Here is a 12,583-nt window from a genome sequence, read left to right as displayed (position 1 = left end):
GCTAGCGATGCACGCGATACACCATGTGTGTGTGATTTAAGTATTCTACCAATTCCTAGCGTGAACTTTCATGTTGTTTTACTTAAAACGATTAATACGCGCAAATGTATATGTATATATGTGTACGTATGATATTTTCGGTAAAGAGAAAATCGCGAAAGTGATTTATGTAACAATGTAACACACGATCTGTTGGGAATATTTTTGCGAAGCAAATGTGCAAATATATCCCCGATGATCGTTCATTTTGAAGAGGTGCAATTTATTTCTAGATAAAACAACCCTTGAATGAAACTCGAACGATAATAGACGATTTATACACCTCGACTTCCTCTTTCATTTTTCTTGTATTTAACGATATACATACAAGTATATAATTCTTTATTTGAACAAACATAATTCCTTTATTTCCTGATTTTTCACGTTGATAGCTGATTTTATGGCTCGCCATTCTAACAACTTTTGTTTTTATTTTCTTAAACCGAATAAATTGCATGTTAATATGAAATTAGATAGACTTTAGAGACGTACAAGTGGATAAAAACTAGAAAGCTGTAACGCTATAATGATAGTTTAGAAGTCGAGTCGTTCGTTATTACGTTCCGGCAAATAGTTGTATCGGTCAAGTTTCATTTGAGCGATTTTATCGCGATATCGAGAAACAGAGGCAACGTTATAAATGTGTGACAGTGATGTTTGAACAATGTATATGTATATAGAGCAGCACGTAGATTGATCTTGCGTGTGCGTGCAATGGAAAGTGCAAATCAGTCTGTGGGTAAAGTGCCTTCACTCGAAGTAACGAATTTTGCTTCATTAAGCGGAAGTTTATTACTGGTGTCTCGATCATTCAGTTTCACTTTCTCTTTAAAATTGTTCGTTCGCCTGTCGATATATATATACCTTCTTTTTTTGTTGATGATTAATTTATTTATTGAATGTTATCTTCTGACCTGAGAATGCTCGATATTGATTACATAATTCTTTTTACTCCTTAGTATTTGTATATAAGTTCATTGTACTGTTTAAATTTAAAAAAGAAAATGAAAGAATCACTGACAGGCGGATAAACCGTGAAGAAATGAGCAAAAAAACCGGCTCTTTGTAGTTTTTCCACATAGTATTTCAAAACTTCTGATACGGTAAGCGTAGTGGCAATCGATCTGAGGTTCTATTAATAAATCAGACTCGATTATCCCGAACGATAATCTCGCAAAGTAGGCTATTGTTTAATTATTTAATAATAGATCGTGAATGAGTTTTATATTCTAACGTAAAACCGCATTCTGCATACCGTGTATGCTGACAATATTTTTTGTACCTTGTCCAAATAAAAATGGGGTCGATTGTTTATCGTGATCGCCGTTTGTAAAATTGTGATTTCCTGTGATCTCGTAAGAACTTTCAGTTTCAAACTCCAGCGGGAATATTTTCTTCGTTGTATTCTTTAAAAGAGACGAACAAGAAAAGCAAAGCTGTAAAGCGATATAAATATAATGTATGTATTATATATTATATTTGTATGTATGTACATAATACAGTATTATATTTAAGATAAGCATATAGATAATTAAAGAATATCGAAGTTCGATGAGATATATATACATATATATATACATATATACATATATACATATATACATATATATATATGTATATGTATATATATATTTGTATTGCACAATCATTTTATCGTTGTTGCTTTTACATTAAGGTACAATATATTGAAAGAAACTGAAAAAAAAGAAGAAACGAAAGTTCTTTTGCAGCACGAGTTCGATTGTTATATGATACATGTTACGTTTCTTTATTAGGAAACGATATATCATAATATTGTGATGTGTAAACCCTGCAATCCTAAGGGCTTCATAGAAATACCTTTGACTCTTTGGCTGATGCTTCTTAAGCAGCGCTTCCGGTCGTCGCAGCTCTGTTATGTAATTGACGGGATTAAATGCAAAGGAAATGCAAGTTATATCTTACCAAACAGTTCAGCGCTCAAACGACTAAAGCTAGAAGCACACGTTCCATTTTGGAAATTTTCTACTATGTTACCTAACGTACAGTGGCTCACGAAAGTATTTTAACACTTACTATACACTATACATAACTTCTATGTTAGCTATATGTATTGTAGATGTGTTACAGGAGACTTTTTAAAATTTCATTAGCGCTATAATGAGACACAAGTGCTATGATTACATTGGAAAAATTGGAAATCAATTTGAAAATATATATACAAATTACAAGATATTTACTGTAAACATACATTTGATAAAAAATTAGTATATGTACATTATGAACAGGCATCTTAAATATAATAACTGTCGAAAACTATATCACTAAATGAATTTAAGACTTAATATAATGGACAAATGTCTCGTAGTTTTTATATACATTTTTAGGTTTATTTCAAATTTTACCAATGCATATAATCATGATAGTTGTGTTTCAATAACATATACAATCATACATAATATATTAATAAAATATTCTATAGGAGTTTACTTTTGTGACCAACTGTATGTACATATGTATATTCTATACTTCATGGTATACTTGCAACAAACTTCTCTTCAAAGTTTCATACTTCCTTGCACCTTTGCATTTAATATCATCAAACTTTTGTATCAAATGTAATTCTGTTGTTTCTATGAAATTTTTTAATAGACACACTGAAAAGTTATATAACTAGTTTATATAATGGTAAAATTAGAGAAAGAAGTATTCTTTTGTTTAATTATTGCGTGAAAAATATTACACCCTTTTTTGTCACGCCCTCTTTAGGAAAGATTTCGTAATCGAACCATTCAAATTCTCAGGGATCTCGGTACATGGAATATAGGTTATTCATGGTATTGAGCGATAATGGTAGCGAACCATAATGAAGTTATGCTATATAACAACATTGTACAGTGCATAAAGATATATTGGCAATGTGTGTTGCGATAATCAGACGATATTATGTCATAATTGGCTTACATTCACACTACTTGTTCATATGGCAGATTGCCAAACATAGTTGCCAACCACAGTTGTCCGAAACGTTATTGCAAATATCACCTGCTGCTCAAGAACAATTTTATTTTTTAAACCTAAGGATGGAAAAGCATTTATAACGTAAAATTATGATCAAGTTAACGATAAATTCAATTAAATTTTCTTAGGATAAAAGAGATAAATTTCTAGTATGTAACGTTACATCATGAATGTCGCAGAGTGCGCTGACTTACAACGGTTTTATCATTGTCGGTAAATCAGATTCATATCATTAGACTGCGAATGTTTATGCAATTTGATATTTTTATAAACATGGTTAAAGAAGTCGTATCTAAATAGAAATTTGTTTCATCTACTAAGTATCATAATAAGTGCTTTAAATATCTTATATATCTTTACATATTATATTCTATAGATTTTTCGAATGTTAAATTTACAAATCGCAGTCTATATGTTATGTATTGATTTTTGTTTGAAAAAAGTACTAAAACTGATTATTAAAAGTTTTAGATCTGTTTTTTAAATGTTTTTTGAATGTTAAAAGCAGGATTCGAATATTTGAAGGACAAACTGATTTATTATTAAGAATAACATTTGAATTTCGTAAATGACTGTGATATATTACTTTCGATGAGTATCAAGCTTAAATAAAGGAAATATCTATCTTATTCACAGCATGATATATTTACAGAATTATGGCCTTTTAACCTAGGTGTGCCACAGTAGATACATAACTCATATCCTTTTAGAGAGAAGACAAATGAAGCAAATGAGATAATCACACGCACGTACATATATAGTGTTTATTATTTATATCCTGTTGATAGACAGAATAACTTGTAATTTGTGATTTTTAACCGGAAACTTCCCGAATTAACATTTCTAGTGGCCAATAAAATAACAATTTAAAATAGCATTTGTGGTAATTTGTAATAAATAATAATTCTTTTTGAAATTAATGTTTTAGATAAAACGTTACGTAAAATGTTAAGAGTTGGAATATTGTTCCAATTTGTCGTGTACTTTATGGCTAAATATTTGAAAAGGATGATCATGGCAGAGTAAGGAGAGTAAGACTGTTTTGAACGGGCAATAAATATCAAGGGAGAACTACTCTGTAATGGTATGTAAAATCAAACAGAATTTCTTTAATAAATATTTAATTTTGCAATAAAATAATTTTCCGAAATAATTTTCTTAAATAATGTATAAGTAAAAAGGAAGAATATATAAACATAAAAGATAAATGAACATGATACTTTTATTATTCTAAATAGAAATTTATAAAAATAATAATAAATTTTCTATATTTCATACAGAAAAAAATGTTAACGTTTTTCAATCTCATTCTTTGTTGATGTACTTTTTTTAGAGATTAGAGAAATTGGAATATTAAAAAGGAACAGGAGTTGCGTGCAAATGTTGAACAGGTGTGGTACATTCTTCTAATCATCTTAATGTACCTTCCTTAATTAATAAAAGCTTGTTTCACATCACGCATTATAAGATTTTCATTACTGAAATAGAATCTACTTCCTTCAGCAAAGTCGAGAGTTCTCTAACAATCTACCTCTTTCAAGTTCACCAAAGAATCATATGCACTTCATAAAAACATATTTCGTTGGATTGAGGTAAGTCGATAAAGTGTTCTAAGTTTAATTATTTCGTGATAAATGCATTTAATTAACCTAATCCTTTTTTCAGTCATTATAAAATTCAGAAGTCTATAGAATATACAAAACTAGAATTATGAGGTATTGCATATTTAATATAAAAATATTGTCTACACTTCCTGCCATGTGTTAATAAACTATATAGCACAAAAATATTATAAATCAGATATGGCAGAAATTATTGATGAACAATTTTTGAAAATTTCTATCAATTACATTTATTCAAAATGACTAAAAATAATCTAATGATCAAGAAAGAACAAAATTCTATGTACCTATGAATTGCAGTTATTTAAATGATTGGTGGAAAACTGACCTAATATACGTATAAAGTGGACAACATTCGAACAGTCGTTGCATACACAATGCTTATCTACGATTATTCGTTTCCCTGCCTGTTCTTCAATTGTTCATTCCACGCGACCCCTCTCGGAAGCGTCAAAATTTCGAAAGACGTTATTGGCCTGGCAGAGACCACGTTGGCGCCGTTTTGTCGTACGTCAACGTCGTCCACGGAAGCGTGCATGTGCATAGTGATGGCATCGATCCTCACCTCCGTACGGTGTCAACAGGCTACAAAAAAAGTGTGGCCACTTTGTGAGTATTTAACTACTTGCTGATGCATGATATGTATTTTTAAACGGTTTGGTCATATCCACCAATTTCTATTATAGAGCATTTATAAATTACGTTTATAACATGAAAAGATATTTTTTATATTCATTATGATAAAATAATGAATTATAATATTGCGATTTGATATTGAAAATGACGAATGGATGAAGTGGAATGGTAAATTGTTTAATTTAAGTTTAGAGAAATATTTCTTAAGTTTAATAGGATGACAAAATGAATCACAATATTGTGTCTCGAAATTAAAAATGAGAAATGATAGAACTTTAATGTTACATTTGTTCCAATATTATATACAAATAACATAACTTTCTCTAATAAGTGGTTTTAATATATTATAAAATTAATGTTACACTTGTTCCAGTATCATATACATACAACATAACTTTTTCTAATAATAATAGCTTTAATACGTGATAAAATAAAGTAAAACATTCGTTATTTCCATATTTTCGCATAACAAACCTATTTTCCGTAAGTCTTGAAAAAGAACATTTATAATGTTCAATAATAATACACAAATAAAAGTTGAATTCCTAAGGAAGTAAAAATAGAACCGATATCTGTATCATACTTACTCTAAGTAAATAACTATTTGAAAACAACTCCATGTTACAGGACGATAAATATTTTTGTCAGACCCATCGCTACCAGTGTATCTCCACCTTTTGCACTGGTGGTTGTTCGGTTGGGTCGATAAAGCCTCTTTCCCTCTCTATTACTCCTACTACTTCTCCTTATCTTCTATCCTTATTACACCGTTCTCCCTTCCAATGACACTGCAAAGAGTAGGGGTAGGAGTATTCGAGCAAAATGGGGAATCGCGAGTTTTGTCAGTGGCCTCTCGGACACGAAAGCGTCGGGTTTACGAAGGGTGGTATGTTTCTTGCGTCTTCTCGTCGGTTCAGTAAAATTTCACGCGGTCGTATAGTTCATTTTTCGTGTTGTATCATTCGATAAGTGCAACATCTTTCGCATCGTGGTGCCCCTCAAGGCGATCATAAGGTAATGTGTTCAACATTTAAATTGCATGTTACGCCTACGCAACGATAGGTGATGATGTTCTTGTGACAGAAATGCACACACATACACATGCCTATATAGACAGTAAGACACACCTGCATACGCGAAACGAAGTAATTTTTCACCTTTAAGAATGCCCTGTTGGTTAGGTTTGATGGAAAAAAGGTGAATGATGAGAAAGAGGTTAAGAAATGCGAAGTAAGATTAGAGACAAAGTGCAAGAGCATGTAGATGGGTACAGGAAAAATATTCTTATCAAAACGGATTGATGGATATGATGACTGCGGATGTTTATGGAAATTTATGTTTTTATGAACACGACTGACAAAATGGGACTTCACCCTTTTGAGACGAATTTTTTTTTAACAATGAATCTGATAATGTACGAACTATAATGCACTTAAATAGAGATACATAAATAAAATGTAATCCTTTAAATAAGATATGAAGTTTCACTTATAATGGAATGCTGAAAAATTCAAATTTTCAGCAGTCGTTCTAAAAGCTATCTTGGGACATAGTGTACCATTAACCTCGAAAAGGTTAATTAGGAAAAAAAATGGAACCTAAGTAAGAATTTCATTTTTCAAATATTACATTTTGTACGTTTTTAAATATTGTCTACATTTTGTATATGACTGTATATTTAAGTTTTCTATAGGTGCATAAACATCCGCAGTGTAATAACGCCACACAAAGTAGAAAGTAAGAAAAAAAGTTGTAGAATCGCGATATCGAAAATTGGACGAGAACGTAACGAGATTTCGTGTGAATTTTAGCAGAAAAGTTTGACGATCGATCGGGAAACTCGAGGGGAAATTCGGTTAAGACTCAAGGTACCTAGTATTGTCCAGAGAATCTTATTAGTGCTGTGTTTATTTGACAAAACGAAGAACGGGATGTATCTTTATGGAAGCTAAGTCAATAAGGAAAAAGATTGCGGAACCGGATGCATTACGGAATATGTATAACCACACGATAGGTAGCGTATTAAAAACCATGCAGCATAAGATTATTTAATCTGTGCAAGCAATTCGTTCTTTATCGCATTATTAACAAATCATCGAGTTACGAACAAAGATTTCAGTTTTCCTTAATTCACTTTCTTCTTCTATTTTGTTCGATATAACTTCAAAATAAAATTTGAATCATTTAGATAATTTATAATTGAACAAATTTTATTGCATTGATTTTAATATCCAAACAAATATATTCATGAATTTAAAAAAATTGTTAAATGTTGAAAGAGGAAATTTCTTTTGAAAATACATTTCTAATTTATTAGTTCGTTTCTTATTAGTTAGTTATAGATACATGATTTAAATATTATTACAAGTTTTTTTACTTTTTAGAATGTCGAAAGTAAAATTTTTTGTTGAAAATAAATTTCTAATTTGTTCCTTATTAATTGGTTATAAATATACGATAAAAAATGGTATCGTAATTTGGCCAATTGGAAACGTTGAGAAACTGCATCGAAATGTTCCTTCGAATCGACGAAACGTTTTCCTTTTTTAACTTTCCTTTTTTAACCATACAGTCTTCTGATGGTGAGAAGCGCTTTGATTAAAATTTTAATTTGCTCTCCTTAATAGATTCTGCAAAGCCCAGCAAGTTGAACAGACTGTCGAGAATATTAAAGCATAGCGTTGGAAAGATTCCGAAACATTGCGTCGGACAGGGAATTTAATACGGTAAATGGCGAGATAAGTTGCCGCACGAAACTTCTAAATATCTTGTCTTTTTCTTTAAATCTAGAGAAACCACAGTTGCGCAAAGGAATGCGAACTATGTTATCGCATGTTTGATCCATTTGAAGCAACAAATAGAATTTTAAGTTTGGAAAGAACGTTAAGAATGTTGTACGTTTTTTTGATACAAATGTGATCTGATACAAGTGGAGAAAAGTGTTTGAATTCAATGTTGCATGACAAGATACTTCAAAAATGAAATTTTTTTAAATAATATATTTATTGCAAAAATTTTAATATTCTGCTATCTTGTGTTACTTCCAAATTTTCGAATTTCGATTTTATGGAATTCATAGTAAAAAATACCATCTTTTTATTTTTATTATTTCTATAATTCTTTATTCATTAACAATGAATTATTATTGACAAATACATTTTTATTTGAATAAAGGTTGTCATAAAATTGGGATATTCTAAACCAAGCATCCAAAGTAGTAGATTAGTAGTAGTTTTTTTCTTATTCATATTCGGTATATTATATATTTCTTTAGGTTTTTTATAATATCTTATATATCTTTATTTCTGCTTGCCTTTCGGCTTTGCGGTGGCCTCCGGTTTACATTGAATAAAAATACACTGGATTCTCTATAATAAGTTTGCTACCAATAAATATTATGGGTCACAGATGATCCACGTGGAGCGCAACGTTTCAACATATTTCCTACTCCACGTGAGCCTAACTCAAAACCATTTTAACCCTTCTAAACGATACAAAGGCACATACTTATTTATAAAACAAGTATATTCTGCTATAATGAATGAAGATTATTTTCTTTGCATTTTCTAAATACTACACACATTAATGGCTGTCTTGATTCATTTACTGACAGAAGGAGTGGATAAGGTGTTGTTTGCGAGTAGTCTAATCGTGAGATAAGCATAAGCAACAATGCAGCATTCTTGCAAGCGGCACGACCATATATCGATCTGCAGGTTTTAATATACTCGCTAATATAAGGGGAACATTTTATATCCCTTCATAACCTACAATGTTCTACAATATACTTTTTTCTCAGTATTCTTTCTCCGTATTCACTCCAGATATCTGACCGTTTCTATATGAATTAATATATTGGAAGTTTTAAATAGGGTTCTTAAATATATTTCTATCGATAAATATTTTATTTAGAAAAGTTTTATAGCTGTATCAGAGTCCTTTTGCACAATAATTTATCAAGTAGTAATATTAATGAATCGGTAAGTTATTTATAGGTTATTGTAGCTTATGGATTTGTGTTTTATGAATTCACATTGTTACAATCTTGTAGTTTTGCAGTTTTACAAATTACAGGTTATAGATTACAAGTTCCTATTTTAGAATTTTGCAAGTTACAAATTGTAGGTTATAGATTTCTATCTTGCAATTTTACAGTGATAAGTTTACAATTTCACTAATTATGTTAGATATGTCGATTGTACAAGTAAATTCATATATTAAAGTTAAATATTAAAAGCGAAAAGGTTAATAGTAATAATTAAGTCAGTTTAAAAAGTTTTGTTTCTTTAGCGTTATTTTAATTGAAAGCGATCAATTTCCGTTAAACTTAGTAGTTCGTAATTCAATAACCACGCGATTCATCTTATCTTTGCATCGCGTCAATGGGGAAATTTTTCTCCAGAATATGTTGATTAAATTTCACCATCAGCCTTGGATGTGGTGTTGCCTCAGGGTCGAATGATATTTTTGTCAACCATACATTTATTGATGAATTTTGTTATGTTCAACCTTCCGGTTCTTTAGATTGTTCCTTATACGTATAAATAGAAATGATACATTATTTTTGGATAAACGTCGATTTTTTATCTTGAAACTTTATATCGAGATTATAGATTTAATAATTTCTGTTAAGATATTGCGATGAAATAATTTTATTCGTAAAAGCTAGATATTATATTTTATGAAATTAGTTCAATTAGAATTAAATTGCATAGAGGTAACAGAATCACAATAAATTAAAAGGAAGGCGAATTAAAAAGTCCTGAATAGTTTAACAAAGTAATGGAAAATTTTTGGAAAACTGTTTAAAAGAAAAGATTGAAAAGGATAAAAATTCACATATTATAAAGCCTTTAGGAATTAAAAATCACTTTACACAACAACAACAACATCAACAATAAAAGATAAAAGTATAAAAATTAAAAAGCAAAGATCAAAAATCTTAGTCACTATTTCTTCCAAGAATAAAAATCAACCATGGAAGAATCAAGAAATCAAAAGCCACTTTTCACTGCATAGATCAGTATAAAATTCCGTCACAATAATGGATAATTCACGAAAAAGGAAGACAACCAAAATAAAGAAGAAAATCTAGAAGAATCGGTTAGTCGAATATTTGCAGAAAAGATTTCCGTAAAGGCTTTAACAATCGTTAACAGAGTTAATTGAAGTACATATCCTTTAGCCGTTCTCGGGCTGGCAACGTAGAAAAATTAACCGAGTTGAAAATGAATTCGAGTAGATCGTCGATGACGAGCATTTTATAAGCGCCTGACCCGAGCCTCCCAGTTATTTACCAAGTGGTATTTGTACTTACATATTTCTTTGCGCTGTTTTGTGAAATTCTGCAACGTCGTCCTCTTCCATCTCGACAGAACACAGGATCACGGTTGTTCAAGTGGCCCCTTTAACTTCCTCAAGCTCGATCAGACGTTGGAATTAATTAAACCGTTGTTTTCTGCTCTCTGAGCAATGTCTTTGTACGTTAGAAGTATTTGCGCTGGGAAAAATCAATTGTGTACCAGGTCATGCAGTTTGAAGGGATTATTTTGTTAAGGAAGCATGAAGTTCTTGGTTGGTCGTTTATCTTACTTATGTGACGAGAAACTGTGACAAGGAAAATTCTTTGATCATTTTGTTGCAAGCTCTGGGTGTTTCTTGAATAGTTTAGATTAGAGGGTATTTACCAAGTGAATTTTAAGTCAGAGAATAAGGAAAGTGAGGTTATATGCAGTATGAAGGCAGGGTAAAAGTATGTCATCTACATTACGTATTCAAAAAATGTTAGGTATATTCAGAATCGGTGGTGAAGTAGTCAATTTTCTTTGTTAGTTTTACAATAGTCTTTTAAAGGCAAATTTAAATTTTATATTCAGATATAAAGTATAAACTCAAATTTTTAATTCAAATACAAATTCAGATTTAACGACTCTAATTCAACCAATTCAAATGTAAACACTCAAATATTAATTCAAATTAAAAAATTCCAATTTAAGTATTCAAATTTTAAATATCAATAAAAATTCATAAATTCAGATAAAAATTCAAAAAAATTCGAAATTGAATGATCAGGTACCTCCAAATTCAATTTTAATATTTATCATTTGATTCTATCTTTTTTATAGATATTCAATCAGGTGAGGATTCTAAAATAAATGAAGCATAGCAGTATCAGTATCAATAGTGACACATCAGTTATGATTCGAAGGCCATTTAAAGCGCCCTCCCACGAAGTCTTTAATTGATCAAAAGGAAGTCAACTAAAACGACTTCTATTAACTTGGTGAACCAATTAAAAGTAATAGTAAATAAAGGACAAACGCAAACGTGTATTCAGGAATTCAAGCGAGACTGGCACATATGTATGTTCTCAGATTTCCGTAGCGCCGCGTAGCCGTTATTTGTTTATCAGTTCGTACTTCCTCGGCAACTTCCGTTTTCCTTCGTACTCTACGCTGAAATCTAGAATTTATTTCACAGTTTCTGCAATTCAACCATTCTCGTTTACGTATAAAGTTTATGGCGTTTTAAAGTTCATTATCGCTCTGGTGAAGATAAGGTCACGGACTTGTTAACTGAATTTATTAATTTCTTATGAAAATCATTTGTATTCATCGCAGTATATTTTATGAAACTTTTCACGATTTTTTTTTTTTGTTATGTAGTATATGAATACTTTTCTTGGATATTGGAATATTTTCTTTATATGTATGTTTTTTAGAAGAGTATCTTTGCCACACGAAAATTGGAAATTGGAATAATTATTTTTTGAGAAAGGAACTTCACTATCCAAGATATGAAACTTGGAATAATTGCTTTTATTATGAAATTTTTTAAGAAGATACTTTGCTATCCTAAATTTAGAATTTGAAACGATTATTGTTGTTAAGAAAAATTGTTCGTTACAAATTTTGAAAATTATAAAATCATAATATAAGATTATAATGTACAAGTAAAGCTGTGCTTTTAACAGCTATCATAATTTTTTTATTACCTTATTCTATTCTATTACATACTTTATTCTTCTCTCTCCAAATTTCTCTACGAATATTTTTGTTCTGTTTAACTTGGCGAGTGGAATGGCGATGCAACGTGTTTATCTTCCACTTATAGCACAAGCTTTTATCAAGTGAATTTGAGAAATCGCATCGTGATTCATAAATCAAATTCTTGATGTCCAATTTGGTTATATATACTTTTTCAAAAATTCCCTGTAAACTGTTTTCTTAAAATAATAATAAATATCTTCGTACAATGCTTATTTAATCCTTGATTAACATAAGAAT

General features: G+C 30.3%; 1 protein-coding gene and 1 long non-coding RNA gene across 4 annotated transcripts in view; both read left to right on the top strand.

Annotated features, from left to right (window-relative positions):
- The first annotated feature begins 2,379 nt into the window (after positions 1 to 2,379).
- LOC139997914 (uncharacterized) lies at positions 2,380 to 5,903 on the top strand. Of its 2 annotated transcripts, XR_011803146.1 has the most exons (6): positions 2,380 to 3,788; positions 3,968 to 4,123; positions 4,373 to 4,430; positions 4,543 to 4,631; positions 4,705 to 4,754; positions 4,962 to 5,903. It is a non-coding gene; the product is annotated as an uncharacterized lncRNA (long non-coding RNA). The 2 variants fall into 2 exon arrangements; XR_011803145.1 differs by having other exon boundaries at positions 2,380 to 4,123.
- A 228-nt stretch (positions 5,904 to 6,131) lies between these two features.
- The window catches only part of Mctp (multiple C2 domain and transmembrane region protein), a 41,961-nt gene continuing 35,509 nt past the window's right edge, over positions 6,132 to 12,583 (top strand). For both annotated transcript variants that reach the window (XM_072021984.1, XM_072021983.1), the window contains exon 1: positions 6,132 to 6,311. The gene's annotated coding sequence lies outside the window, so the exon portion shown is untranslated. The remainder of the gene's footprint in view (positions 6,312 to 12,583) is intronic.

Source organism: Bombus fervidus, chromosome 2 (assembly GCF_041682495.2).
Source record: "Bombus fervidus isolate BK054 chromosome 2, iyBomFerv1, whole genome shotgun sequence".
In the NCBI taxonomy this organism is placed as follows: Eukaryota; Metazoa; Arthropoda; class Insecta; order Hymenoptera; family Apidae; genus Bombus; species Bombus fervidus.
The sequence above is the reverse complement of the archived record's forward strand: the minus strand, read 5'-3'. Positions and strand labels throughout refer to the sequence as shown.